This window comes from Aotus nancymaae, unplaced genomic scaffold (assembly GCF_030222135.1).
Source record: "Aotus nancymaae isolate 86718 unplaced genomic scaffold, 86718_ANA_hifiasm-v0.15.2.pri h1tg000010l, whole genome shotgun sequence".
NCBI classification, from domain to species: domain Eukaryota; kingdom Metazoa; phylum Chordata; class Mammalia; order Primates; family Aotidae; genus Aotus; species Aotus nancymaae.
In genome coordinates this window covers 41784038-41809885 of record NW_026988421.1, presented here as the reverse complement: position 1 = coordinate 41809885, position 25848 = coordinate 41784038, and the positions used below count along the sequence as shown (strand labels likewise).

At 35.6% G+C, this 25848-nt stretch overlaps 1 protein-coding gene and 1 long non-coding RNA gene across 13 annotated transcripts in view; one reads left to right on the top strand and one right to left on the bottom strand.

Annotated features, from left to right (window-relative positions):
- RNLS (renalase, FAD dependent amine oxidase) overlaps positions 1 to 25848 on the bottom strand; it is a 398113-nt gene that overhangs the window by 312307 nt on the left and 59958 nt on the right. The window lies entirely within an intron of this gene.
- Positions 2696 to 16086, top strand: LOC105718906 (uncharacterized). Its single transcript, XR_001107859.2, has 5 exons — positions 2696 to 3093; positions 4301 to 4565; positions 7099 to 7194; positions 8573 to 8698; positions 15930 to 16086. It is a non-coding gene; the product is annotated as an uncharacterized LOC105718906 (long non-coding RNA).

Sequence of the window (25848 nt, the reverse complement as noted above, 5' to 3'; positions counted from 1 at the left end):
CTTCAGTTATTATCTTTGTAAAAAAGCATATATAATACATCTGCTCTCACTACCTCACAGGGATTATGTCAAAATAAATAACCTCCATTTAAGTGAGTAGAACATACTGAAAAGGAATTAAAAAGGGCTACCAGTGGGGGATGAGACGGGAGGACAATTTGTGGAGAAAGGAGAGAATGCAGAAATGGAAATGAGAGACAGCAGTGTATTGAAAGGTGGGTGGCATAGGAATGAGTAAAATATAATGGGGCAAGAAAGGGAGGAGAAATGAAATGGATATGAAAACTTGGTTAGGGTTTAGCTAGGGCAAAGCCCAAGTGACAAGGAATCCGTGGTTAAGAGCAGTTAAGAGTAGAAATGAGCAAATTTAGGAATGTGCATCTCAGCATTTTTTTCTTTTGGTTCAGGATTTTGATGAGTGTCAGGTGTCGGCTTCAAGTGGGAATTTTGAAAGAAGGAAAGACAGAACATATTTGAAAAACTGGGGCAGGGTAGAGGAAGGCAGCTTAAAAAAGTCGTGGCTGGGGATGCAGAAGACAAAAAGGGAAATAAGACAAACATTTTTAACTTGTCTGTTTTGCCTTCCATATGGGTTGCAGAAGGCAAAGGGGACAGAAGGAAGAGGGGAGAGAACATTTATGCAGCTTCTGGAAGGGGAGAAGTACCCCAGAAAAATACTTGTAGGGGAAAACAATTTGAAATGATTTATCTATGAAAGGTGGAGAGCAATTACCCAACAGACAGAGTGGTTACAGACAAGACTATATGAATACAAGTCAGTAATTAAAATCCCAAGAATTAAGGAATTGATAAGATCTTCAAGTTGTAAAACTGGGTTCCCTTGAGGGGTTATATTATGAGAAAAGAACACAAAATTTCCAAGAGAACTATTTAGAATTTCATTAACCTGGCAAATGCTAAGCCCAATGCCCACTTCAGGAATGGCACAGCAGAAGGAAGATGCAGTGGCTTGATGCTTTACTTCTTCAGACACTAAAATGCAGAAAAACTAGCCTGGTTAGCTTTTGAACTGGAGAATATGAACTTGAACCAAAATTAGAGAAAGGGAGGCAGGATGCTCTTAAGAATTTGATGAAACTATAAGCTCTCTCTCAAGAGAAATGCACAAAAATCTGCACACAATTTCTAAGACTTCAGAAGCTATCTGTGGCCATGTTCCCCATCCCTTCTCCACATGTAACAGACAACACACAGCATTCCTTCTACAGAACACTTGATTTCATAGAGGACAAGGGTTAAAGCTGGGATAGGCAAATACATGGTATATGGCCCAAGAAATGGTATTAATAGATAGTTTAAGAGCATCTTTTTATGATGTGCAGCCATAGAAAGTTTCAAGTGTGAGAACTACAATCAATAAGGTTTCAAGTTTGAGAACTATAATCTACTTAGTCTTTCTTATGAGGGATACTATGTGGAACTTTCATGGCAATATAAACATAGCTATGGAGATGGTCAAAGAGTAGGGGATTCTAAAAGGGAAGAAAGGATAGGCACACTAAATTTTGAGAACCTCTAATTGAATGTATTGTTACCTGGGAAACATATTAAAATTAAAATTAAAGTAAAGGGAAAAATGATCATACTATATGAGTCCCAGTAAGAATGAACCTGACAGCTAGAAGCAACAGAGGTGGGGGGTGGATAGGGAGTCTGAGGTAAATGGAAAATGAATAAATTAATTTTTAAAAATGAGTTCAAAGTTTTTTTGGAAGACAAACAGAAATTGTTGAAAATATTGGAGAAACACAACTTAACAGTAATACAGATAACGAACATAAGTCAGTTTCCTGGAAGCAGAGGGGTAGACAGAAACAGTGCAGAATTTCCTCATTCTAATATTTATAATTCTAAGTTTAACATTTAAGACAGTAGAAGATGGCAACCCCTGGAAAGCAGGCTTCAAATTGCAGTAGCCCTACTGAAAGATTTATAGTGCCTTGATTTTGGTTAACAGGTTGATCCAAATACATAAATAAATACAAATAAAATAGCTTGAAGAAGGTGATTTTCAAAAGCAAAAAGGGGAGAGATACAAAAAGGGAGGATAAATCAAACAAGTAAGAGATTTGGAAAATAAATGCCATTGGACTTAACAACAAAAATGGGAAAGCCTTTTACCAAGAGTGATGTCAAATGCCTAAACTTAAGAAATAGAAATGGATGGACTGAAGGATGTGGTCATTACAAAGAAAAGATTTTTGTTTAAAACCAGGAACAAGCAGGCAAAAAACTAGGACAAAGCAGAAATGTCATGTGAAATAACTTACGTAACAAACTGATGGCTTAAGCCAATAAAAGATGTGGGAGAAAAGAAGCACCTGTCCAAAGAAAAGGTGTGAGGAGGAAGAGACACAACAACACCTGGTCTCTGAATATACCATAAAAATTTTTTTGAGCTAACTAGCTATAATTTTGGCAGAAAAAACCCTTTGAGTAAAGTAAATTTATAAAATAAGTGTTTGTGAAGTGATTTAGGAGAAAAAAACCTCAAAACGTCCTAGTCAAGAGCATAAAATTTATCTGGATATGATTCAGGCAAAATCAATGGATGCTAAAAACCAGTAGGTGAAAGTTTGATGAGAAACAGGATATTTACATAGTTTCAAAGTATCTCCCAATAAATTACTTATTAATTACAAAGGTAAAAACAGTAGCCTAAGAATGAAGAAACCTGACAAACCAGCTAGACCAAGTGATCATCATCAGTTAACATCACCAAGTTAACATTGCCAGCAATGGGATATAGCAGCATTATGTGTCTCCTTAACATAAAGTACTGAAAAGGACACAATTTGACATCTGGCTCAAAAATGCAAAGCCTGAATCTAATCGTGAGGAAACAACAGACAAATGGAAATCAAGGGCCACTTTGGATTAAAACTGTCTGGTATTCTTCAACTTTTTAAAAATACCAGGGTCGTGAAAGAAAAAGAAAGACCAAAGAATGGTTCCAGATTAAAGAAAATCAAAGAAACAACTATACGTAACATGTGATCCTGAAACAGAAAATATATTTTTTTCTGTTGTTATAAAGGGCATTACTGGGACAATTGGCAAAATTTGAATAAGGTCTGTATACTAGGTAATAATATTGTATTTATGTTAATTTCCTGATTTTGATAATTGTCCTACACATAGTTATTTATGAGAATGCCCTTGTTTTAAGAAAATGGAGTACATAAAAATATGAGGTGTCACTTCTACAAACTACTCTTGAACAGTTCAAAAAGGAACACTAATATATGTATATATGTAGAGAGACTGATAAACAAATGTAGTAAAGTGTTAACATCTGGGGAATCTGGGTGAAAGATGTATAGGAATTATTTGTAAGTCTTCTTCTAAGTTTAAATTTATTCCAAAATTATAAACTATAAATGATCTGGAAAGAACAAACTAAAACAACTCATGAACTTTGATTAGATCTTGGTTCAGGGAACAAAACAGCTATGAAAGACATTTGGAGAGAAGTGGGAAAATCTGATTATAGATAAAATATGAGATGAAATTATGGAAATATTATAATTTTTCTCAGCTTTGACAACAGTAGTGTGCTTATGCAGGAGAATATCCTTAGTCTTAGAAGATGAGTGCTGACGTGATTAAAAGTAAAAGTGTTATACACATGGAGGAGTCCACTGTGGCTCACGAAGTGTGACAGTAGCAGATAGACACTTCCCCACTCTCTGCCCAACACAGTATTCTCTACCTTCCTTGCTTGGGTTGGCAGGGCACTTCTCTAGTAGTGATTGTCTTGATCTCTCAGGGTGTAAAGCTTCCCATTTGTTTAACATTGTTAGAAGGGTTTTTTTTTTTTTTTTTTTTTTTTTAAAGACGGGGTTTCACCGTGTTGGTCAGGCTGGTCTTGAACTCCCAACCTCAGGTGATCTGCCCGCCTTGGCCTCCAAAGTGCTTGGATTACAGGCGTGAGCCACCACGCCCGGCCTTAGAAGGGTTTTAAAGCAGGATTTCTCAGTTTCAGTGAGTTTCAAAATTTAGTGAAAATGACTTCTCAGCATTTCTCTATAGTTCTTTCTCCCCCTGCTCCCCCAGATCCAGATTCAGGCCTGTGTTAGTAACAGCTAATATGTTAGAAGTTCTTACAAAAAATATTTGTTATTATGAATGCTTTATCAGATCTGGCTTTTTTGTTGTTGTTGTTGTTTTCTGCAGGGGTGGGATGAGGCACAGGATGCGTTCTTCCCCTCTCCCCTCTCCCATATTAGAAGGTTTCTCACCTGTTCTCTAAATAGCTTTCTTTGGACCATCCCCACAGTAACCAGATCTATGTGAACCCCAGAAGTGAATGCTGCCTGAGCTAATTCTCAAGAAGATTTTCAGTGCTTCTCCCTAGTCTACCACCTCAGTAATCAACTTCTGCCAGCCCTGACCCAGCACATCTGTCTTCATATGCCTGTGCCCCAGCAGTGGGCCCCACTTACCATCCAGCTGAAATTCCCAGAAGTACATATAAGAAATAGGCAATCAAGAAAAAAGGATATACGGCAGTCTAAAGACAAGTGTCAAACAGATAAAAGAGGGTAAGCAATACTTTTTGCATATACTTATAAGCTATGCAGGTTTTTGGAAATTCTCCTATTGGCAGGTGAGGCATGGAGAAAGAATTTTTAAAATGTATGATCATAAGTAGCCTTTACAGTCAACCTAATAAAGACTTCATGAGCACAAAGCTCTGCTTCTAGTTAGGATACAATTTAACAGTGCTTACTAAGCAGTCATTTATGTCAATGCACCAAACAGAAGTTCTGAATAACAAGACATAAAATTCAAGGGCCTATTTTCAAATAATTTAGTTATAAGTTAGTTCCTGGTATAGTCTGAACAGGAGGTCACCGATTCATTATTTCACTGACAAATCATCTCCCACACTAATTCCACAGGAGGTGTTCAGGAGAGCCATATGACTCATTTAGAACACTGAGATTAAGACAAAAGATATAATTTGTTCCAGCTAAATGAACTCATCTGCATTTGAAGCATTTGTATTTTCCAGACTAGAAGTAAACTTTCCTCTTCAATGATTTTAGACTAAATTGGAGTCAGTTCTGGACTCTTGTTTAGGAACATATGATGGGGTTGTGAATGTTTCGCTAATCATCTGGATTTTCTAGTTGCATTTCAACTCATATCCTTGTTTTATTTCACTCAAGACAAAATCAATATTTTTAAACTGCAGATATAAACTAAGGCAAGCAAATCATGCTATTTAATGTTGACAGTTATCTGAAAATAGAAATATATTAGGTTGATGCAAAAGTAATTGTGCTTTTTGCCATTTTACTGTCAAAACTAGTAACCTAATAACTTTCATTACTGTTTAATCCAAAAACTCATTTTACATAATCATCCTCTCCAAAAAGTTTGGCTTGGCTGTTTTATTTCTCCTCTGATCTTACCCCTTTAAGAGATTACTTACAAGTAATGTAGTAGTAGGAAATATGCAATAGTTGTGTAACTTGATCTAGCAATTGCATAAATTGGATTTGCTTTCCCTTATTCTAAATAAACAACCATCTATGTAATGAGATTGTTTTAATTTAGGGGGGATATATAATGTATGTATCTGTCTCTCTCTATGTGTGTGTATATGTGTGTATCTCTGTGTGTGTGTATACACACTAAACATCATACCTAATTCATAAATGCTTAACATAAGTTAGCTATTATTTTGACACTAATGAACTAGAAGCTTCCTCTTGCTCAACTATTATTAGAAAAGGTTAATATCAACAATATTAACTCCATACCAAAAGCAAACTCATTTGATCATTTGGGGATATATTTTACATGATCAACAGTTATGAATTAGCTGTAGAAGTCATTATCTTTAATCATTTAATCATCTGTTTCCCCATCATGAAAATGGTGATATTACCTATATCTTATAATTTGGTTGTGAAGAAAAGATTTCTCATTAGACATTCAATTAACTGTTAGTTCTCTCCTCAAACACTATGCCCTCCACAGCAATGCAAAGAGTAGTATATAATCTTATTCACAAAAATCGATTTTACTTGAACAATGAGGTGGCCAAATGGTAACACCTGAATTCTCAATAGTCTGGATTCTTAAACACTCTGTCGGTATTCCTGAACAGATTGGTAAAATTAAAATAATGACTGCCCATTGCACCCTTGAGCTTCCCTAAGGTCTACCAATACATTTAAGTGAGTTCATCTTCTGACCTGCAATGTGTTAGTTCTCATAATATGTTCGTCATTTGAATATTTTGTATTCAAAGCATGTGGATTCCTCTTTAATCCATAACCTAAAACCCTGGTACTCATCAGATGTCATCTATAAAATGAATAATTTTCAGTACTTGCCAAGACTAGCTTGAAACATGTGATTCTTTAGAAAAGTAAACAATTATATATTTCTCTATATTTCCAAAGCTCTCTTTTATTTTGCTCATCCAGACAAGAAATTTGCTCCATATGATCTTCACTCCCTGTTTTGACCTGGTATAATAATACGAAAACCGCCCAATTCTGTTTACTCCTATTATAACACTTATTGCATGTCTGTCTCCTCTATTAATTTACAAGTTTCTGGAGGAAATGGAGCATAATATAGGAACATCACATTCATCTTTGTATCCGTTGTTCTGCCTTACTTGTAAGAGTGCCCTTGCTGTATATCCATATAAGATATATCAAATTGGGGTCCATCTATCATTGGAATCAGAAACACCCAGGGGTACTTGTTTAAAAAGCAGATTTCTTTATTCTATCCAAATATTCTAAATTATAATGGCTGTGCTATGGTTTGAATATGGTTTGTCTCCACCAAAACTCAAGTTGAAATTTGATGCCCAATATGGCAGTATAAGGAGGAGACATTTGGGTCATTTGGGCAGGTCCCTCATGAATAGATTAATGCCTTTTAGCAGAGGTGGGGTAGGGCTGAGAGAGTTCTCCTGTGGGAGGTGAGGAGGGGGAATAGATTCCTTCCTGAAAAGCAGAGAGCAGGTTGTTAAAAAGAGGGTGGCTTCCTAGGTTTACCTCTTGCTTTCTCTCTCATCCTTCCTCTCTACATGATCCCTTTGCACAGGTCTGCTCCTCTTTCACTTTCCACCTTGAGTGGAAACAGCATGAGGGCCTCACCAGATGCAGCTGCCCAGTCCTGGACTTTTCAGCCAACAGAATCGTGAGCCAAATAATCCTCTTTTCTTTGTAAATTACCCAGCCTTAGGTATTTTGTTATAGCAATACAAAACCGACTAAGACAAGCTGGTATTGGGAACTGGGACATTTCATCACGCTCTACAGTTGATTCTGTGTACAACAAAGTTTTGGAATCCTATCACAGAAGAAGGGCTATGCATTAGGAACCTGAGGTTCTTCCTAATGACCTAGAATACCTGATAGCTCTCAGAAGAATAATGAGTCTGTTTTTTCCCAATGACCAAAAATACATATTCTTTTGTCACAATAAATCTTTAAAGACAAAAAATAAAAATACAGGGTGAGAGGTTTTTTTTTCTTTTTTCTTTTGCATATAGGAAAACTTTAAACAAATACATAAAAGTAGATTAAATACCTCAGTGAGTCTCCTGATACTGGCCCATCACCCAGCTTCACCAATCAACTTGTAACCAATCTTTTTTTATCTAGTACCACCCATGTTCCTAACCCGAACAAGCTCTCTTTTAAAATCATTGTCCTGGTCAGGTGTGGTGGCTCATGCCTGTAATCCCAGCACTTTGCGAGGCTAAGGAGGGTGGATCACTTGAGATCAGGAGTTTGAGACAAGCCTGGCCAACATGGTAAAACCCTGTCTCTACTAAAAATACAAAATTTGGCTGGGCAAGGTGGCTCATGCCAATAATCCCAGCTACTCGGGAGGCTGAAGCATGAGAATCACTTGAACATGAGAGGCAGAGGTTGCAGTGAGTTGACATTGCACCACTGCACTCTAGCCTGGGTGACAGAGTGAAACTGTGTCTCAAAAAAAAAAAAAAAAAAGAAATTAAAAAAAAATCACTGTCCTCAAAGCATTTAAAAAACAAAAAGTTAAGATACTGAAAAACAGAGAGTTGTAAGACAATCTACTCAAATTTATTTTAATATTGAATATAAGTATACAAATAGATTTATAACCTGGAACCATCATTAGAACTACCAAGTTGCAATTCAGTGAATGTGTAATTCTACTCTGGAGCAAGTACAAGACGGTTGTTAGGACTTCAATGAGATAGTATTTGTAACAGCATCTAACAAAGGTAGATGTAACAGCATCTAACATATGTAGAACAAATGTTGTGAGCTTGAGGTCTCTGAAAAAGATGTGGCAATTTTCAAGATATGTTCATATATTTTTGACATTTCTCTTTTCAACAAGTAGAGATTATTCCCTCCCCTTCCCTTGAGTATGGGCTGGATGTGGTGACTCACTTCTAGTTTAATAAAATATAGCAGACAGGACTGGATGTCACTGCTAATATTAGGTTATAAAATGACTATGGTTTCTACCTTGGATGTGGGGGTAGGTAGATGAATATGCTTTCTCTCTCATCATATTCTAGAGGAAGATAACTACCATGTCAGAAAGCAGCCCTGGGAGAGGGAAACTAACTGCCCTGTCTTGAGGATACTCAGGTAGCCTATGAAGAAGTCTAAGCAGCAAGAAAAAAAAGCCTGCCAGCAACCACGTAAGTAAGCTAGGAAGCAGAGTTTCCAGCCCCAACTAAACCTTATGAAAATTGGCCCATAGCTTTATTTCAAACTCATGAGAGATCATGAATCAAGACAGCTAAGCTACTTACATTACTTGTAACAGCAAAACTTTGGAAACAATCTAAATGTCCATTCCTAGGAGACTGGTTAAATTACCTACAGTGTATCCACAATGAATTATATGTAGCTGTGAGAAAGAAGAAGGAAGATCTTTACAAGTTGATATTAGGGTGATTCCCAGGATGTAATATTAGATTTTTTTTTTAAAAAAAAGGTGCCAAAGAGTGTATACTGAATAATATGCCTCTTTCGTATAATAAATAGGGGTAAATGTTTATATTTTTGTTTACTTCTATCAAAAAGAACACAGGAAAATAAACCTGAAACTAGTAAATACAAATAGAATGAAAACTTTTCCATTTTTATGTAGTTTTAACTTTGACTATGGAAATATTTTACATTTTCAAAAATTAAAATAGTTGGAAAAAGCAAACCCTAAAAGAGAATAAAAAAGAAACAACTATTAGTAATACACTGTATATCAAGTTGATAACACAAATAAAAATGATAAAGGAACTCTTGAATACAGCACTCAGACTATATACACTCTACTAAATTTGAAGGACAATAATTGTACGAAAATCTGATTTTCTCAGTAGTTTTGTTATTGTTGGTTGAAGTATTATTGCTGTAATTCTGAATCTGTTTTGTATGTATTAGAGCAAATTAGACAAAGAGAAAGAAGAGAGAGAGAGCGCGCGCGTGTGTGTGTGTGTGTGTGTGTGTGTGTGTGTGTGTATGTTTTTATATTTTTAAGCATCAGGGTTCTCACTGTAGACAAATGTGGATGCCAATAGGATCTGGGGGAGGTGATGAAGAAACCTGTGGTGCTACATTTGAACTGGAGTTTGTCAGCATGATCTCATTTGCTTCTTACAAAATTACATCTATGGTCTGTCTTAGTAGAAAAGACATTCCAATTAGCAACAAGAACTTCGAAAACCCAGATACTGGATTTTAAAGAACATTCCTATTAAAAGAAACCAACCAAAAGAAACGGTTGATTCCAGATCTAGGGCAGAAAAAGAACAGGGTAAGATTTGAATACTTTTGCTAGAAAACAAGGAAGTGCTTAACAATAGTTATGGTATCATCTCAGAAGGACACAGGAGAAGCTCTCAACTAAAAAAATTGAATCTAGAAGCTTCAAAAAGAATAACAATGATAATAAATCATAACACTGGGAGGTAAAGAGAGGGAAAGAGGGAGAGGTAGAAGAAGAGAAAGAGAGGTGGCAGAGATGCTCTGTGTGTTTGTGAATGTGTGTGAAGCACAGAAAAATTGTGCATGTGTGTTGGAGAAAGGGAGAAAGGGAAGGAGAGAGAGAAAGAGAGAGAAAAGAAGAAAGTGAGGGAGAGAAAAGGGAGGATTCAAGGAAGAGAAAAAGGAGAGGGTGTGAGAGAAGAAGGAATAATAACAAAAAATGTTTTTTAAAAAACAATGACAATTAGTTCAGGCAAGGACCATCACTGGATGTTAAAACCTGGTTGTTACGGAACAGAAATTTATATCACTTTCCCCCTGAAGATTATTTGTTAATTTTGGATAATAAACCCCACAGATAACTTATTCATTACAACGGAGGAAAAAAGATGAACATTTACAATGGAGAGATCTAACAGCCTCTACATCAACGAAAGGATCAAACTTGTCACTAATAGCAAAACAAGATGCCACATGTGTCCTTGATATAATGTAATAAGGAGTGTACATGTTATCTATGTGAAAAATGTTAACTCAGTGGTTCTCAAAGTGTAGTCCTGAGATAGTGGCATGGGTATTACCTGTGAACTTGTTAGAAATTCAAACTAGACTGGGCTTTAACACAGACCCCAGGAACTCTAGCGGTGGGGCCAAGCCATCTATGCTTAACAATCTCTCTAGATGGCTCTGAAACGCCCTAAAGTATGAGAACCACTGGTTTAACCTGAATTTAATAAGGAAACAGTCAGACAAATCCAGACCTTCATATAGTCTACTGACCTGAACTCTTCAAAAGAGTCAAGGTCACAAAGAACAAAAAAAAGTACAGCCAGGAAGAAATTGTGGAAGGAAACTTTAGATTAAACTAAAAAGATGTAACAACCTAATACAATGAGTGGATTTTAATTGGATCCTGAATTAAAAAGAAAATTAAAACTGTAAGATAATTTTCAAGGCAACTGAGAAAATTAAAATACAGACTTTATATTAGATGACAGTGTGCATTTATCATTACCTATCTTAGATGTAATAATGTATTTTGATTGTAAAACAGAATATCCTTATATTTAGGTGATGCATGCTGAAGTACTAAGGAATAAAATGTCATAATACCTACAACTTAGCAATTTACTTTCAAGTGATTCAGGAAAAATAAAACAAATGAGCAAAAATAAACAAAAATTTAAAAATAAATAAAATCCATACATTTATATATATATATGAAGAGAAAATAAGTCAGAAACAATGGTAACAATTGATATATTAAGGCAAAAGATGCCTTTTTTCCAACTGTTTTTCAACTTTTCTGTATTTGAAACATTTTCATAATAAAAAGATGGACAAAATTTAATGCCACACATGTCTAGAAACTGTAGAGGGATGAGTATTTAAAAAAAAAAAAAGTCAAAAACCAAAGCAAGTCTGAAAGTTTGTTTTCAAAATGAAAGACTAAAGTATTCTGAAGCAACTGAAATGCTCAACCACTGAAGTGGCAGAGTTGAGGTAACAGGGTTGGTCACTTACTGAGCTCTGACAGAATTTCCAGCTCATAGCCACCTACACATGAACTATATTAAAAAGTGCTGCACTTCCAGTTTTTCCTTCACTACAGAGGAAATGCAGAGTCAATAACAGCATCAACCATAAGCTTTTAAGGTTCAGCATCCTAATAAAACTGATGAATCTTGACTTGCAGCCTCAGCAGTTAAATTACTGCTATGAAAATCACTGCCAATGGCCAAGTTGCATGAAAAAATAATTACACATGTTTACTGTTAACCATCAGTCAAGTCCAAGAGCTATGAGAGATGAAATATGAAATGTAATAAATGTGAATGTGCCATCTGAGGGCACACCTGTCCCAAAGACACACACACATGCATACACACAATGAATATAATAATTTTCTTTGAATATTTTTCCTAGTAATTAAAAAAGCTATTGAAAAATACAAAACAGTAAATCCTAAATGATACTCCTAAAAGAAAGAGTCCAATCAGCTGTAAACAAATCAATAAGAAAGTGCTATGATAGGGTAATACTAATAAAGTATTAAACCATTCCTTTTGCAATAATTTCTTCTTGAGCAACTGTACTAGCCATAGCAAGATACTCTCCCCATATTTAAAGTGCATGATTTATGGCTCACTTTCTTCCACAGTTTTTATGAGAAGGCATTTTTTAGATGTTCCATGTGAGTTGCCAACATCTGCACTGATGAAAGAACTGTAAAGAGCAAAATTCACAAAGGATTACCGCTATCAGATTTTTAAAAAGAGATGCAATACATTATAATTGGATGTACTGATAAGTTTTTGAAGTACTTTCCAATGTAAACTTCAAAAGATCATAATGAATATTTGATTTCAATCACAGCACACATTGAGAGTTCAAAATTACTGGCCACTAGGAAACTAAATCTACAGATAAAAGAATGTAACCACTTATTACAGCCACAAGCATGATTTTAAGCTATGATTATATGTAAATCTAATGTCTCTACAATTGGTAACTGTGGGATTAACTGAATACTTCTCCAACCTTAAAATAGGGTAAACAGTCAATAGTGAGAGGAGTTAATCAGTTAATAGCAGTTGCAGCTGTAAAATGAATCACCATTCTTTAAAAATCTGAATTTTAATCTTGAGTGGTCTCTATATTTTAAGTAAGCACTATGTTGAAGACTTTTATTAGTAAGTCTCTTATCCCGTCTTCAGTGCCAACTGTGTATGTGCTAGACTTGGGAAAAATAAATTCTAACTGATGAATAGCTTGAAATGAGAGTTCATGAGTGAGGTAAAAGGTCAGAGATTCTGAAGAGGAAAAATAGCTTCATGGTTATGATTACATTCTATACAAATAGACAGATCTGTGTTTCAATAACTCCACCACTTACAAGCTGTGTAACCTAAGGAAAATTACATGATTTTTCATGTATTTATTTCCTTATCTGTAAGATGGGGACATTAATAGTTTTCTACCATGTGAATATATTACGCAAACCCAGTGAAATAATGTATGTTCAAGTCCCTGCTACAGTGTCTGGCACATAGTGAGTGTTTAGTACCTGTGGCTAGCATTATTGCTGCATGTTGTAATTTGGCATCAGTGTTTGGTATAATCTAATGACCTTTATTAGTGTTTTCCTATCAGTAGCTTGTGAGTTGTTAGTAATGATGGTGGTAGTGGCTGCAGCAGCCGACAATGGGAATATTTGACATTATTGGTGCCAATGTTTCTTTAAATTCTGGCAAAGTTTGGTGAAGAGTTAAAAGACTACAGCCTTGTCTTTTGGTGGAGGCCCATTTCCTATAATTCCCCTCTACTGCTTTCCCAATATTCAACTTGAGTTAGGAATATCCCTTTCAGACACTGTTTATACAGAGGAAAATTATGCAAAAATTTAAAAAAAAGAAACATTAGTACCAATAATGTCAACTATTCCCATTGTTAGCTTAATCCCTAAAAAGAACTGCCAGTTTCCTGATTTACTATCACTCTCCATCCATTCTCAAAGGCACTGAACATTTTCCCCTGGGTCCTGGAATACAATCATTTTAGAACGACTACTTTTCCTTTGGCAAGACATTCACTTTTTTGGAGAGAGTGGGGTTGGTTCATAAACCCCTTCTACAATTGCCTGTGGAGGTCTCCTCCTTCATTCCTGAACAGAATTCCTCTGTGGCTCTTATTTGGCTCACAGTAAAGCGATGTTGAACAAAATGTAGAACTTCGAGGTTCAATGTTATGACACAAATGAAAACCCAGATTGACTCATCACTTTTTAAAAAATTGTATGATTATGATTTTGTGATGGGCTGGTCTTTGACACTGGCAAACAAAGACAGGCAACTGTCACACACACATTATCCTAAATGAGAGAGAGAATTGCACTTGTCTGTGAATTCGATTTGAAAACGGACTGCATGTATCTTGTTCCCCATTGCATTCACAACATGTAGCATAGTGGCAGATCTGGGTAGGTTTAGAAAAAGTATTTGAATGATAGAATTAAGGGAAGAAAGGAAATAGAGAGAGAGAGAAAGAAGAGAAGAGAGTAAAGGGGAGGAGGGAGGAGGAGAGGGAAGGAGAAGGGGAAGGGATGGGAGAGGGATGGGAGGGAAGAAGAGGGGAGGGGAGGGGAGGGAAGGGGAGAAAATAAAGAAAAAGGGCAGTTCTAATCTCAGTTCTGAATTCAGATTAAAATATATAAAGCATCTGATTGCCTTTTAAAACTGCCACAAAATGGTTGAGTTGAATCTTTAAGAACATTAGCTTAAAACAGGAAAGAATAGGAGACAACTCAAAAATAAATGCATATATATAAATAACTATATATAATATAGTTATATAGGCCAGGTGTTCTCTACCAAGCACATAACAAAAAGGTAGGCAGGAGGAGGGGGAGAAGGAAGGCTTAAATAGTAACACCTATAAAGAAAGATTAAGGAAAGATTTCCTCACAGCTATAATTATAAAATACTAAAAGAAGATACCAATTGGTCATATAACCTTTCTTCCTCAAATATCTTTAAAAGCAATAAGGGCGATACTCATCTGCCTGGAACAATATAGGACTGTTTCTGCCAAGATGACTTATCAAGCCCCATTCCAACTCTAATAAATTTTTCATAGTCTACTTTGTAGCTATGTCTAAATGACCATTGTAAGTAATCCCCTAGGATATTAACATTTGGAGTACATATGCCTACTGAGGCTTTTAATATAAATGAACATTTAGAAAATAATTTAGGATTAGAAGTCTCAACCATTTCACATTTCATGAAAGTATGTCAAATTTATGTTAGGCTTTTAGATGAAGGACCATATTTTCCCCAATAGAGTAGCATGGTGTATATATAAATTGAATGTGCACTTGGGATCATACGCAACTGCATTGTGTAAATGTGGAGAGGACTCTACATTTTAAAACATTTAAAGAAAAAAATTGAGGCAGATAATTCTAACCACCCTGATATAAACTGGGAAGAAAATAAACAAAAAACTAAAACATATAATTTTTTTAAATTATTCAGACGAGCAAGACATTTTTTAATAGTTTTCATTAAAAACTCCACTGACTCACATCACAAGCAGCTTCAGAACAAAGCTTCTGCTAAACTCCTATCTCTAAAATGCTTAACTCAGTAGTGATCAATTTATATAAGTATCTCTATTATAAAGAGGATATATTTGTATCACCAGAGATAAAAATAAGTAACATTTAAATAATTAATATTTTATTAAAAGTTTACACAATAAACCTTTATGTTCTTTATTTTATAATATAAAATATTAATATATTAATCAGCACCTTACCTACTTTTAAAAATTTGATTCACATAAGAAGACAATATGAGGTCCAGGGAACTGTTATGCCCATTTTACAAATGAAAAAAAAAAACCTGAAGTCTTGAAATGAAACAATGGGAGACATAAGAATATGGATTAGAATGAGGGAGAAAATCTATTTTAAAATTTGAATTCAGTGGGGGATTATCTCCTTCCCTCACTATAAGGCCAACCATTGTTAAGTTCCAAACCTTCTACAGCTGCACTGAGAAACTCAGTCTTTCATTTCTCAGGAGAGTGTTGATTGCAGTGGCTCTCTCACTTCCTGGGTAACCAAAATGTAAGATGTCAAAGAGAAGAGCCCAGGATAATGGCATGACTTTTGGCCTGAGCAACTGGAGTCAGATAGACTTGTCATTTTCTGAAATAGTGAAGACTGTCAAAAGAATGTTTGTAAAGGAAAGAATCAGAAGTTTATCTTGCATAAGTTCAGTATGGTGCACTTACTTGACAAGCAGGTAGAATTCCTGAGTAGAGTTCAAGAGCGATACCCAAGCTGAAGATGTATGTCCTGAAACTGGATGAGGAAGGCATAGATGGGGAAGAGTAGAGAAAACTAGATTGAGTCCTGGGTTATGCCAACATTTACAGGTCTAAAGAAGATGAGTGGGTATGAGGAGACCAAGAGAAGAAAGAAGAATTCAAGATGGAGTGTTGGCCCAGAAGCCAAGTGAAGACAATATTTAAAGAAGGAGAGAGTGATCGTGATCTACACTCAAATGCTCCAGGTAAGTCAAGTACAAAGATAGCTGAGGATTAATAGTTGGATTTAACGACCTGGAAGTCACTGATGTTCTTAACAAAGCAATAGTCATGCTGTAGATACAATTTTGTTTTCATTTTTTTATTTGCCATTAAAAACTCTTTGAAATCCTGTTTTTGATGCCTCCATAACATCCCATAATATAAATGCACAATAATTTATTTAAACAAATTGCTATTGTGAATATTTAAGTTGTTTCCAATTTTTTACTTTTATAAATAACAATGTAGAATCATCCTTGAATGTAAATCAGTAATACTATATTTAAATGAATTCAAGTGAGTATTATAGCATGCATTAAAATGCAAGGGAAATTTTGCTAGTAAATAGCATGTATGTATATTAAATATTGCAACAAAGAAGTTGGGAAAATTCTGATACCTAGATATCCCTCAATAGTGCCAACTATTTGTATTACTTTCTTTTTAAAAGGAAGATGTGAGTTAGAGAAAAAAATGAGAAGTGGTCTGTTTGCACCATTTTATGTTAGAAATAAGTCCTCTTTGGACACAATTCTTTCTAGACTAAATTATCCGTGTGTAGTTCTCTTACAGAAAAGTAAGATCTTCTTCATAGGTGTATATAAAATGTAATTTATAATGAAAAGCACTTTGCAGTTCATAAAATATTTCCTATTCATTATTTCACAGATACTCACGACACAACATAGGTAATATATGCTCCCCATTAAGCCAGTTGCCCAAACTTGTCATTTTTTTTTTTTGCCTGCCTATCCTTCACAATACAGGATCAAAAAGTAATTTTTAAAAGTTTTATTTAACATCACCCATAGCTTCTAAATATCAGTAAGACAGAGTATACATTTTATAATGTAGTGTCTAAGTTTCCTTTACACTCTAGCCTGTAGTTTTCACCTACCTTCTCTCCCATTACTCTCCACAATGCATCCTACACTCCAACTACTCTGTACTGCTCACAGTTGCCCCATGAGCACTTCTCTCTCCCACCTTTGTGCCTTTAGGCTGATTCCTCTGTCTGGAATGCAGCACTCCTTTCTTTACTGGCAGCACAAAGATACACCTATGTCTCAACTATGCCTTTTTCCTTTATTAGTTGTATGGTGTTGGATAAATTATTAAGCTTCTCAGAACCCCTCCTTTTCTCAAGTGCAAATGGTAATAATAATAACTACCTTGCAGGCTGACAGCGAGAATTACGTAAAGCAAGACATCAAAAGTATTTGGCCCAATAAGTATTATGTTTTTAAACTTCACCCCTGAGTGGACAGTAAATGCACAGGATTCAAAATTCAAAAATGTAGAAAAAAAATACCTCCCCTCCACTTCTTCCTCCAGAAGTTCTCCTACCAGAGGCTATATTTTTTCCCAATTTTTTGTACATCCTTTCAGAGATATTATATACAAATGGTGGCATACATACTACACAGTCTTTGACATCTTTTTTATTTCACTTCATAATATATCTTTCAGAGCCTTCCCTATCTGGACATAAACATCTCTCATTCTTTTTTAAAACAGCTGTCATGTTCCATAATATGGATGCACTATCACTAAGTAAACCATATCCCTGTGGTAAGACTTTAAGATTATTAGCAATCTTTTCCCCCAACATTTTATTATAAAAGTTTTCAAATGTACACAAAAGTTGAAAGAATTTTATGTTAAACACTCAGACACCAACCAGATAGTTTCTAAATAATATTTTATTACTAATTGCTTTATCATATATCTAATCATCCCTTCATCACTCTGTCAATCCATTGTAATTTTTTATTAATTTCTGAAAAACTTGCAGATATCACTACACCTCCCATGAAATACTAAATGCATATTATTTACTATTAGATGTCAAACTTTTGTCATTACAATTAGTACTGTAATGAAAACTTGTATAAACACCATTTCATGCATATATGAATATTGCCTAGAAATTAAATTGCTGGGATTTTACATTTATAAATTTGAGGGATATTGCCAAATTTCACTCTGTCAAGATTGTAACAGTTAACACTCCCACCAGCAATGTAGGTGAGTGTCTGCTTTTCTTTGCCTTTACAATACACTATCACTAAATATTTAATATATGCCAACACCAAAGGTGAAAAGGCATCTTTTAGTGTTGTTCTACATTTATTTTAAGTGAAGTTCAACATTTTTTTCATGTTAAAAACCACCTGCATATTTTTCAGATACAACGTTCTATACATAACACCTTCAATTTATTTGTTTTATTATGGTAAGAACATTTAACATGAGAGTTACTATCTTATATTGGTCTGTTTTCATACTGCAATAAACAACTGCCCCAAACTGAGTAATTTATAAATAAAAGAGGTTTAATTGACTCACGGTTTCACATGGCTGGGGGGGCCTCAGGAAACTTACAGGCATGGCAGAAGGGGAAGTAAGCATGTCTGACATGGTGGCACAGGAGAAAGAGAGAAAGAGAGAAAGAGAGAGAGAGAGAGAGAGAGAGAGAGAGAGAAGGGCAACAGGCCCCTTATAAAACCATCAGATCTCACAAGAACTCACTCACTATCATGAGAACAGCATGGGGGAAACCACCCCCATCATCCAATCACCTCCCACTAGGTCCCTCCCTTGACACATGGGGATTATGGGGATTACAATTTGAAATGAGATTTGGGTGGGGACATACAGCCAAACTATATCACCTCTTAACACACCTGTAACCCCAGAACTTTGGGAGGCTAAGACAGGCAGATCATGAGGTCAGGAGATCAAGACTGTCCTGGCTAACACAGTGAAACCCCGTCTCTACTAAAACCACAAAAAATTAGCTGGGTATGGTGGCATGCACCTATACTCCCAGCTACTCAGGAGGCTGAGGTGGGAGAATCACTTGAACCCAGGAAACGGAGGTTGCAGTGAGCTGAGATCACACCACTGCACTCTAGCCTGGGTGACAGAGTGAGACTCCATCTCAAAAAAAAAAAAAAAAGTTTATATATACAATATTGTTAACTATAGGCACAATGCTGAACAGCTAATCTGTAGAACTTATGCATCTTGCATGATAAAAGTTTTATACACACTGAACAGTAACCTCCATTTCTTCCTCTCCCCAACCCTCGGCAATCACAATTCTACTCTGTTTTCTTGTATTTGACTATTTCACTTAACATAATGTCCTTCAGGTTCATCCATGTTGCAGCACATGGTAATATTTCCTCCTTTTTTAACACTGAATAAGTTAAGTTGCCTGTATAGACCATATTTTCTTCCATATCTTGGTTATTGTGAAAAATGCTGCAATAAACATGGGAATGCTGATATCTCTTTAAGAGACTGATATCTCTTCAAAAGAACCCTCTTAGGGTTTTTTTTTTTTTGGATATATACTCAGAAGTGGGATTGCTGGATCATATGATAATTCTATTTTAATTTAAATTTTGGAGACACCTCCATATTGTTTTCCATAGTGGCTGTCCATTCTACATTCTCACCAACAAGGATTCCCATTTCTGCATATGTTCACCAATACTTGATTTTTAAAATAATGGCTACATTTTTTTTTCTTTCAACTCTATTCCATTGTGCATTTTCTACTATATTACTGGCCTTTTCACACTGATTCATAGAACTCTGTATATTAAGGAATCTAGCTCTTTCTACTCTGAGTTCCTAATATTTTTTCCAAGTTTGTCATTTCTATCTTGATTTTAATATAACTTATTTTTCCAAGCATAAAATTATTTTTATGTAAATGTATTTGTAAGCAGTACCAAATGCTGATTCAGTATTTCTCCATTACTTACTATTCCTGTCTCAGCCTTCAAAACTGCTTCACTTAAACGTTACTGAATTACTTGCAAGGTCCAATTATGCCATGTCTTTCGAATCTGTGGGCTCTTGTACATGTTGCTTCTTCGTTGTGCAACATTCTCTCAATACATTTCTCCTGATTAATTGCTACTGATCATTCAAGATTTGTCGAAAAGGCTGCTTTTACAGCAAAAGTTTTCCTTAACTCCTCAAGGCTGGTTTCAATGGCCTTGCCCTATTTTTTCGAAGCATCTCTTATGTGAACTCTGATCAGAACATTCCCCTTCTGAAATGTTATTAGCTACTTCCTTGCTTTCTCCCTTAGATCATTCATTCATCATTGTATCTTCAGCCTCTAGCCCAATGGCTGGCATACAAGCAGGTGCTCAATAAATGTTTAAGAAAAAAGAAAGAAAATAAGAAGGAAAGGATGGAGAAAGAGTGGGGAGTGAAACATAGAGGGTGATATGGACTGAATTGTGTCCCCCTAAAATTTATGTATTGAAGCCCTAACCCCTAGTATCTCAGAATGTGACTGTATTTGGAGATACAGCCTTTAGAAAGGTGATTAGGATAAAATGAAGCCTTTAGGGTGGGCCCTAATCCAATTTGACTGGTGTCCTTAAGAGAGGGGGTTTGGACACAAAGAAAGACACCAAGGATGTGCACACACAGAATAAAGACTGTAAGGACACAGAGAGAAGGTAGCCATCTGCAAGTCATGGAGAGAAGCATCAGATGAAACTAACCTGACGACACCTTGATCTTGGACTTATAGCTCCAGAACTGTGAGAAAATAAATTTCTGTTGTTTAAGCTACCCAGTCTGTGCCATTTTCTTATGGCAGCCCTAGCAAACTTAATACAAAGGGTTGGAAGATATAGAAGGAAAAATGGTTGGATAAAGAACCACCTAAATGTGGACATTAGAGGAATTCAGAAACATTCATGAGTTCTGGCAAGTTTGTCATGACTGAGGAAAAAATAATAATTCTTTATTTTCCATTCAGGACAATGAGATAAAGCTGATTTTAAACTAAAACTTTTGTTCTTTATTATAATGTGAATATATAAATTTTATTTTGATTAGGCAAGGCTCTTTCAGTTATAATTCTTATGGATTTAAGTCATAAACTACAATGGCATTACATGGTATGAGAACTTAGTCTGATTGTAATAAGCCACTCAAGCTTAAGAAGGCACATGCATTCATGGCTATATTTCATTGTTAAGACTGTACAGAAGTCCCTAAAATTTCCAGTCTGTCTATAAAGTTGTATTTTTCTGATTTAGTGTTTTCCTCTTTACTGCTGGGTCAGTATGTTTGAAAAAGATGTTTTTCTTAGAAAATGAAATTTGACACAATGGCATACTAGATGACATTATAAAAAAAGAAAAATTAATTATTGGACATGAAGTCTTTGAGAGTACTTTTGTGGTCATATGTTTCACCTCTGTTGACAGCTGTATTTTTGTACAGCATTTAAAACCATATCCTGACCTTGACAAACTGTTCATTTCCCTTTAGATATACTGACTTTGACGAACTGCTCATTTCCCTTCAGATTTTGGGGAATTCAGTATGTCTATGACAATACACTAACCATTAAGTGAAATCAAGTCATATCTAGTTTTCATTTCAAAATATGATAGAACTGTGTGGCTATGATCTGGAAGTGACATGGTTAATTTCCCTGGCAGACTATAAAATCATCCAGCTAGGAATGGTGAAAGCTGTTAATCAGGAAGATAACCTTTGAAAGCTTTACCCCTTTCATCATAAAAATTTTTTTTTAATAAAATAATTAAGTCTGCTTTCTATGCATCCCACTGTGCCATTCAGAAAATAACTGGCTTGAATATTATAGGCAAGTATAAAAGGACACTCTACTTTCTATTATACCACAAAGCTGAGAGTTCATAGAATTTTTGAAAACAGTTACATACTTTCTGAAAAGAATTAATCAAGTGTCAGTTTAAGCCTATAAAGCAACACAACTAGATGGCATTTATTATTATTCCATTTCACTTTCTTTCTTCTTTAGGAGCAAGGGATCGCTTTACATCAGGTTCCAAGCTCAAAAACATTTGGTTATGGTCCTTTCTAATCTTTGAGTTAGAAAATTACAAAGAACAAAATAAAAGATGATTCTCTCACATCTCTTTCATGGATTCCACATTCTCATTGAAATCCAGGAAAGAGTTATTATAGTGTTTTGATTGGAGATACAGTTTTAAAAAGAAACCAAAGAAAGTCCTTTGTAGATACTGCATAGAAATGCAGAATCTAGCTGGGATTCTCAAGGCTAGAGTAGTTTCAGAATCACCTGCATATGAGCAGAACCACTTCTCAATTTATAAATTCACTCCTTCCTCCCTAACCATTGAGCCAGGACAATACATAAGGAAAATGAGTGGCAGGTCCATACCTCTGCCGACCTGCATCTTCCTGCTACATGGATTTTCCACAGGGATCACTGTCACTCAGCTCTAACATGGAACAGTATTTTTTCTGGTTAAACATCAGCTTCCTGGAATGTACTTTTGACTGTGCTAAACTTGCAATAATTTCTGCTTGGCTTTGGCCCTTGTCTGTTATAGCTTTTGAACTCTTTCTGGTAATTTTTGACCACATATCATTCCTTCAAACTGATTATATAAAAAAAAAATCTATAGATCTCCTGGCTCTGTCCTCTTTCCCTGGCCATAGGCAGTGCCCCCTGATGGCTTCCTGCACCCTGCTCCTCTATCCTGTTCTGTAACAGCAATAGAACCACTGGCTCCTTCCAACCTCAACTGGTCAGTTTCATGTACATGTTGTGATGTTAAAAAGGTTTTCATTTATTTGGAGCCCAATCAGCAATAGACAACTTATTTACCTTGGCATCTAGCATAATATAGTAAGCATAGTATATATAGTAAGTATAGTATATAGTAAGTTCTTAACATTTGTTGAGTATATGTATGAATGAATGAAAGAAATCCTGACCTGTGCCATAGTCTAGCTGCTAAAGCAGTTTTGTTTTAGAGACTAGATCTGCTGTGCAAATTAATTTAGTTCTATTATCTATATTCCCAAGCAATTGTAAAAGAACCCTATTTTCTATTAGCTATTTAATTAAAATGAAACAAAATTTAACATTCAGTTCTTCAGTTATACTAACCACATTTCAACAGTTAAACAGCCACATGTGCCTATGTCTACTATGTCAGACAGTACAGATATAGACATTTCCAGCATCACAGAAAGTTCCATTAAACAGTACTAGATTAGACCACATTCTCATTTGTTGATATAAACATTGGTCCTTTATATAGTCTTCTGTCAAATATTGGCTATATCTACCCTTCCATATACTTCCAGTACTAAAATTCCTTGCCTTAATCCAAAATAAAATTACACTTCAACTTATTTTCCTAGTCTGGCAACCTAATGGCAAGGATCATCTAAACTCCATGTATGCCACAAATATATATACCTACTATATACTCATAAAAATAAAAATAAGTAAATAAACTGCACTGAGGAGAAACTTTAGTTGCTCAAGTTATCTGGGGCATAAAATATGTTTTTGTATTCTTGGTGTGTTTGTGTGTATGTGTGTGTGTAAGAGATACTTAAACCAAACAATACCATAATTCATTATTTCATTCTATACCCCATCCCATAAAAATCCTGATCTTCCCTAATATGAAATATATTCTATGGAACATGAGAGAACCTATCTATAACTCTCCATTTGTTCGCTAATATAAAGTTTCTTTATATTTATAAAAGCACTGGGAAAGCCCTATATAACTGCATGTAGAGAACCTAAGTAATGAAATAGTTCAGATGACTGAATCTATAGCAATGCACAAGGCCATTCAATGCTAAGGGAAGGTGTTTTTTCTAAGCAGAAAGCATGTTTTTAGCAGGCCTCATTTTAACTTTTATTTATTTTTGTTAATATGGAATTATGTTTACAAATAGTACTCCAGAAGTTTGCAAGGGCTTCCTGGGCCCTGCATATGTAGTAGTGCAGTTACTACATATGCAAACATTTACTGGTATTCAAACTGATCCTGTGCTGAAAGAAGAGATCCTCATATCTTCTAGACCATAGTATCTTACTAAATTAGATATTCTGATTTGTTATTAAGATCTTACAAACAGATATTTATCCACAAAAGAGAATAATTCAGGTCAAGTAGGTGGTAAAGAATATTACTTTTTATTTATTTGACTAGAGTACTGCTGTGGAGTACAACTAGGCTAATAAAAACATTATATGTTCTGGTACATTTCTGTATTTATAACATTAAATCACAGTTTTTATCAGACACTAGAGATTATAATACCTCCCAGTAATAGTACAAATATGAATTAGCTGCCCAGATCTACTCAGCCCCATAGGAAATCATGATATGACTCACTAAAAATACTGGCCCAATGCCCACAGAAGCCAATCAACATTTGTGGGATGAGGTCAAGTCCAAGTGGCATTGCTTACCAAGGTGCAATGAATCTAGCAAAGCTGTAACTTAACTCTTGTTTAAACCTACTTCATCTTCACAATCTTACAGTGACCCATAGCATCTCAATTACTGCAAATAAAAATCAAAAACAGACTCTGCTAAGTCTTTTAATTTTATACAAAAGATCAAAAGAATCAGGGCAATCAATGCAGCAATAGCCACCTTGAGAAAAAATATAGCAAATCTTTAACACATTTAGAAGTCATAGAATGAATTTATGCAAAAAATCAGAATTGCAGAGCTTCTGCCCTGAATGATAAAAAAGTTAGGAACTTTCAATTAAGCATGAAGAATTAAGCATTGTGTATATTTATGCTTCCTTATTATTTCCATTATTTCCCACCAAAATTACAATAAACACAGAAAAACTGAATAAATACAAAAGGACAAAGAAAACTTGAGAAGAGACAACCACAGACAAAACAGCAACAAAATTTTAGAAGCTGGATGGGCACACTAGCTCAGGTCTGTAATCCCAACACTTTAGGAGGCCGAGGTGAGAGATTACTTGAGGCTAGGAGTTCAAGACAAACCTGGGCAACATAGGAAGACCCCACCTCTACAAAAAATTTAAAAACATAGCCAGGCATAGTGGCTCATGCCTGTAGTCCCAGCTACTCAGGAGGTTGAAACATATAGATCAACTTGAACTCAGGAGTCTGAGGTCACAGTGAGCTGTAATCACGCCACTGCACTCCAGCCTGGGTGACAGAGCAAGCCTCTGTCTCAAAAAAAAAAAAAAAAAAAAAAAAACGCACAAAAAAAACAAACTTTGTTTGCTACTGAATACTTGGAGAAAAGGTAACTGCCCTTCATTAAATGAAGCTCAATTCTAAGTTTGCAAAGGAGGTTAAGGTAACTGCCCTTCATTAAAGAAAGCTCAATTCTAAGTTTGCAAAGGAGGTTAGCAGTGGGAAAACAGTGAAGCTGCAGCACTACAGAAATGTTAAGGAACTGGAGGTACCAGGTGTTTCTGGAGGCAGAGATGGGGGGTAGAAAAAAAAGAGGGTAGTTAAGTGCTTGTGTTCAAGGGATTCCCATGTTTCTTCTTCCTTCCTTTACAATCAGAAGACTTCTCAACCTCATCAGAGAAGAAGACTGAAAACTTACTCTGAAGATGCAGAATCACCTAGGCATGGAAATCTGTGGGTCACTCTCATTCACTTAACTAGGGAATTAAGTGAAAGTCCACAGACATAATGGGGAGGCACTCTCCCCTCCCCAGCTTCATTTGTCTACTTGGCTTCCAGAATGCTAGTAGCTAGACCTTCAGCCTCTCCCTACACTGAAAACTTCCCCACCCCCAGGCAGAACACTAAAGGTCTATCTCTGAGAAACTGGCCTGTTTAAGAGAAAGGGCTAAACATATTAACATTTGGGAGCAGGAGCCTCACATAGTTTCTCCAGTTTTTATCTTTACCAGGGACATTGGCTGCAGGTGAGGGATAAAATCCAACCCCTGT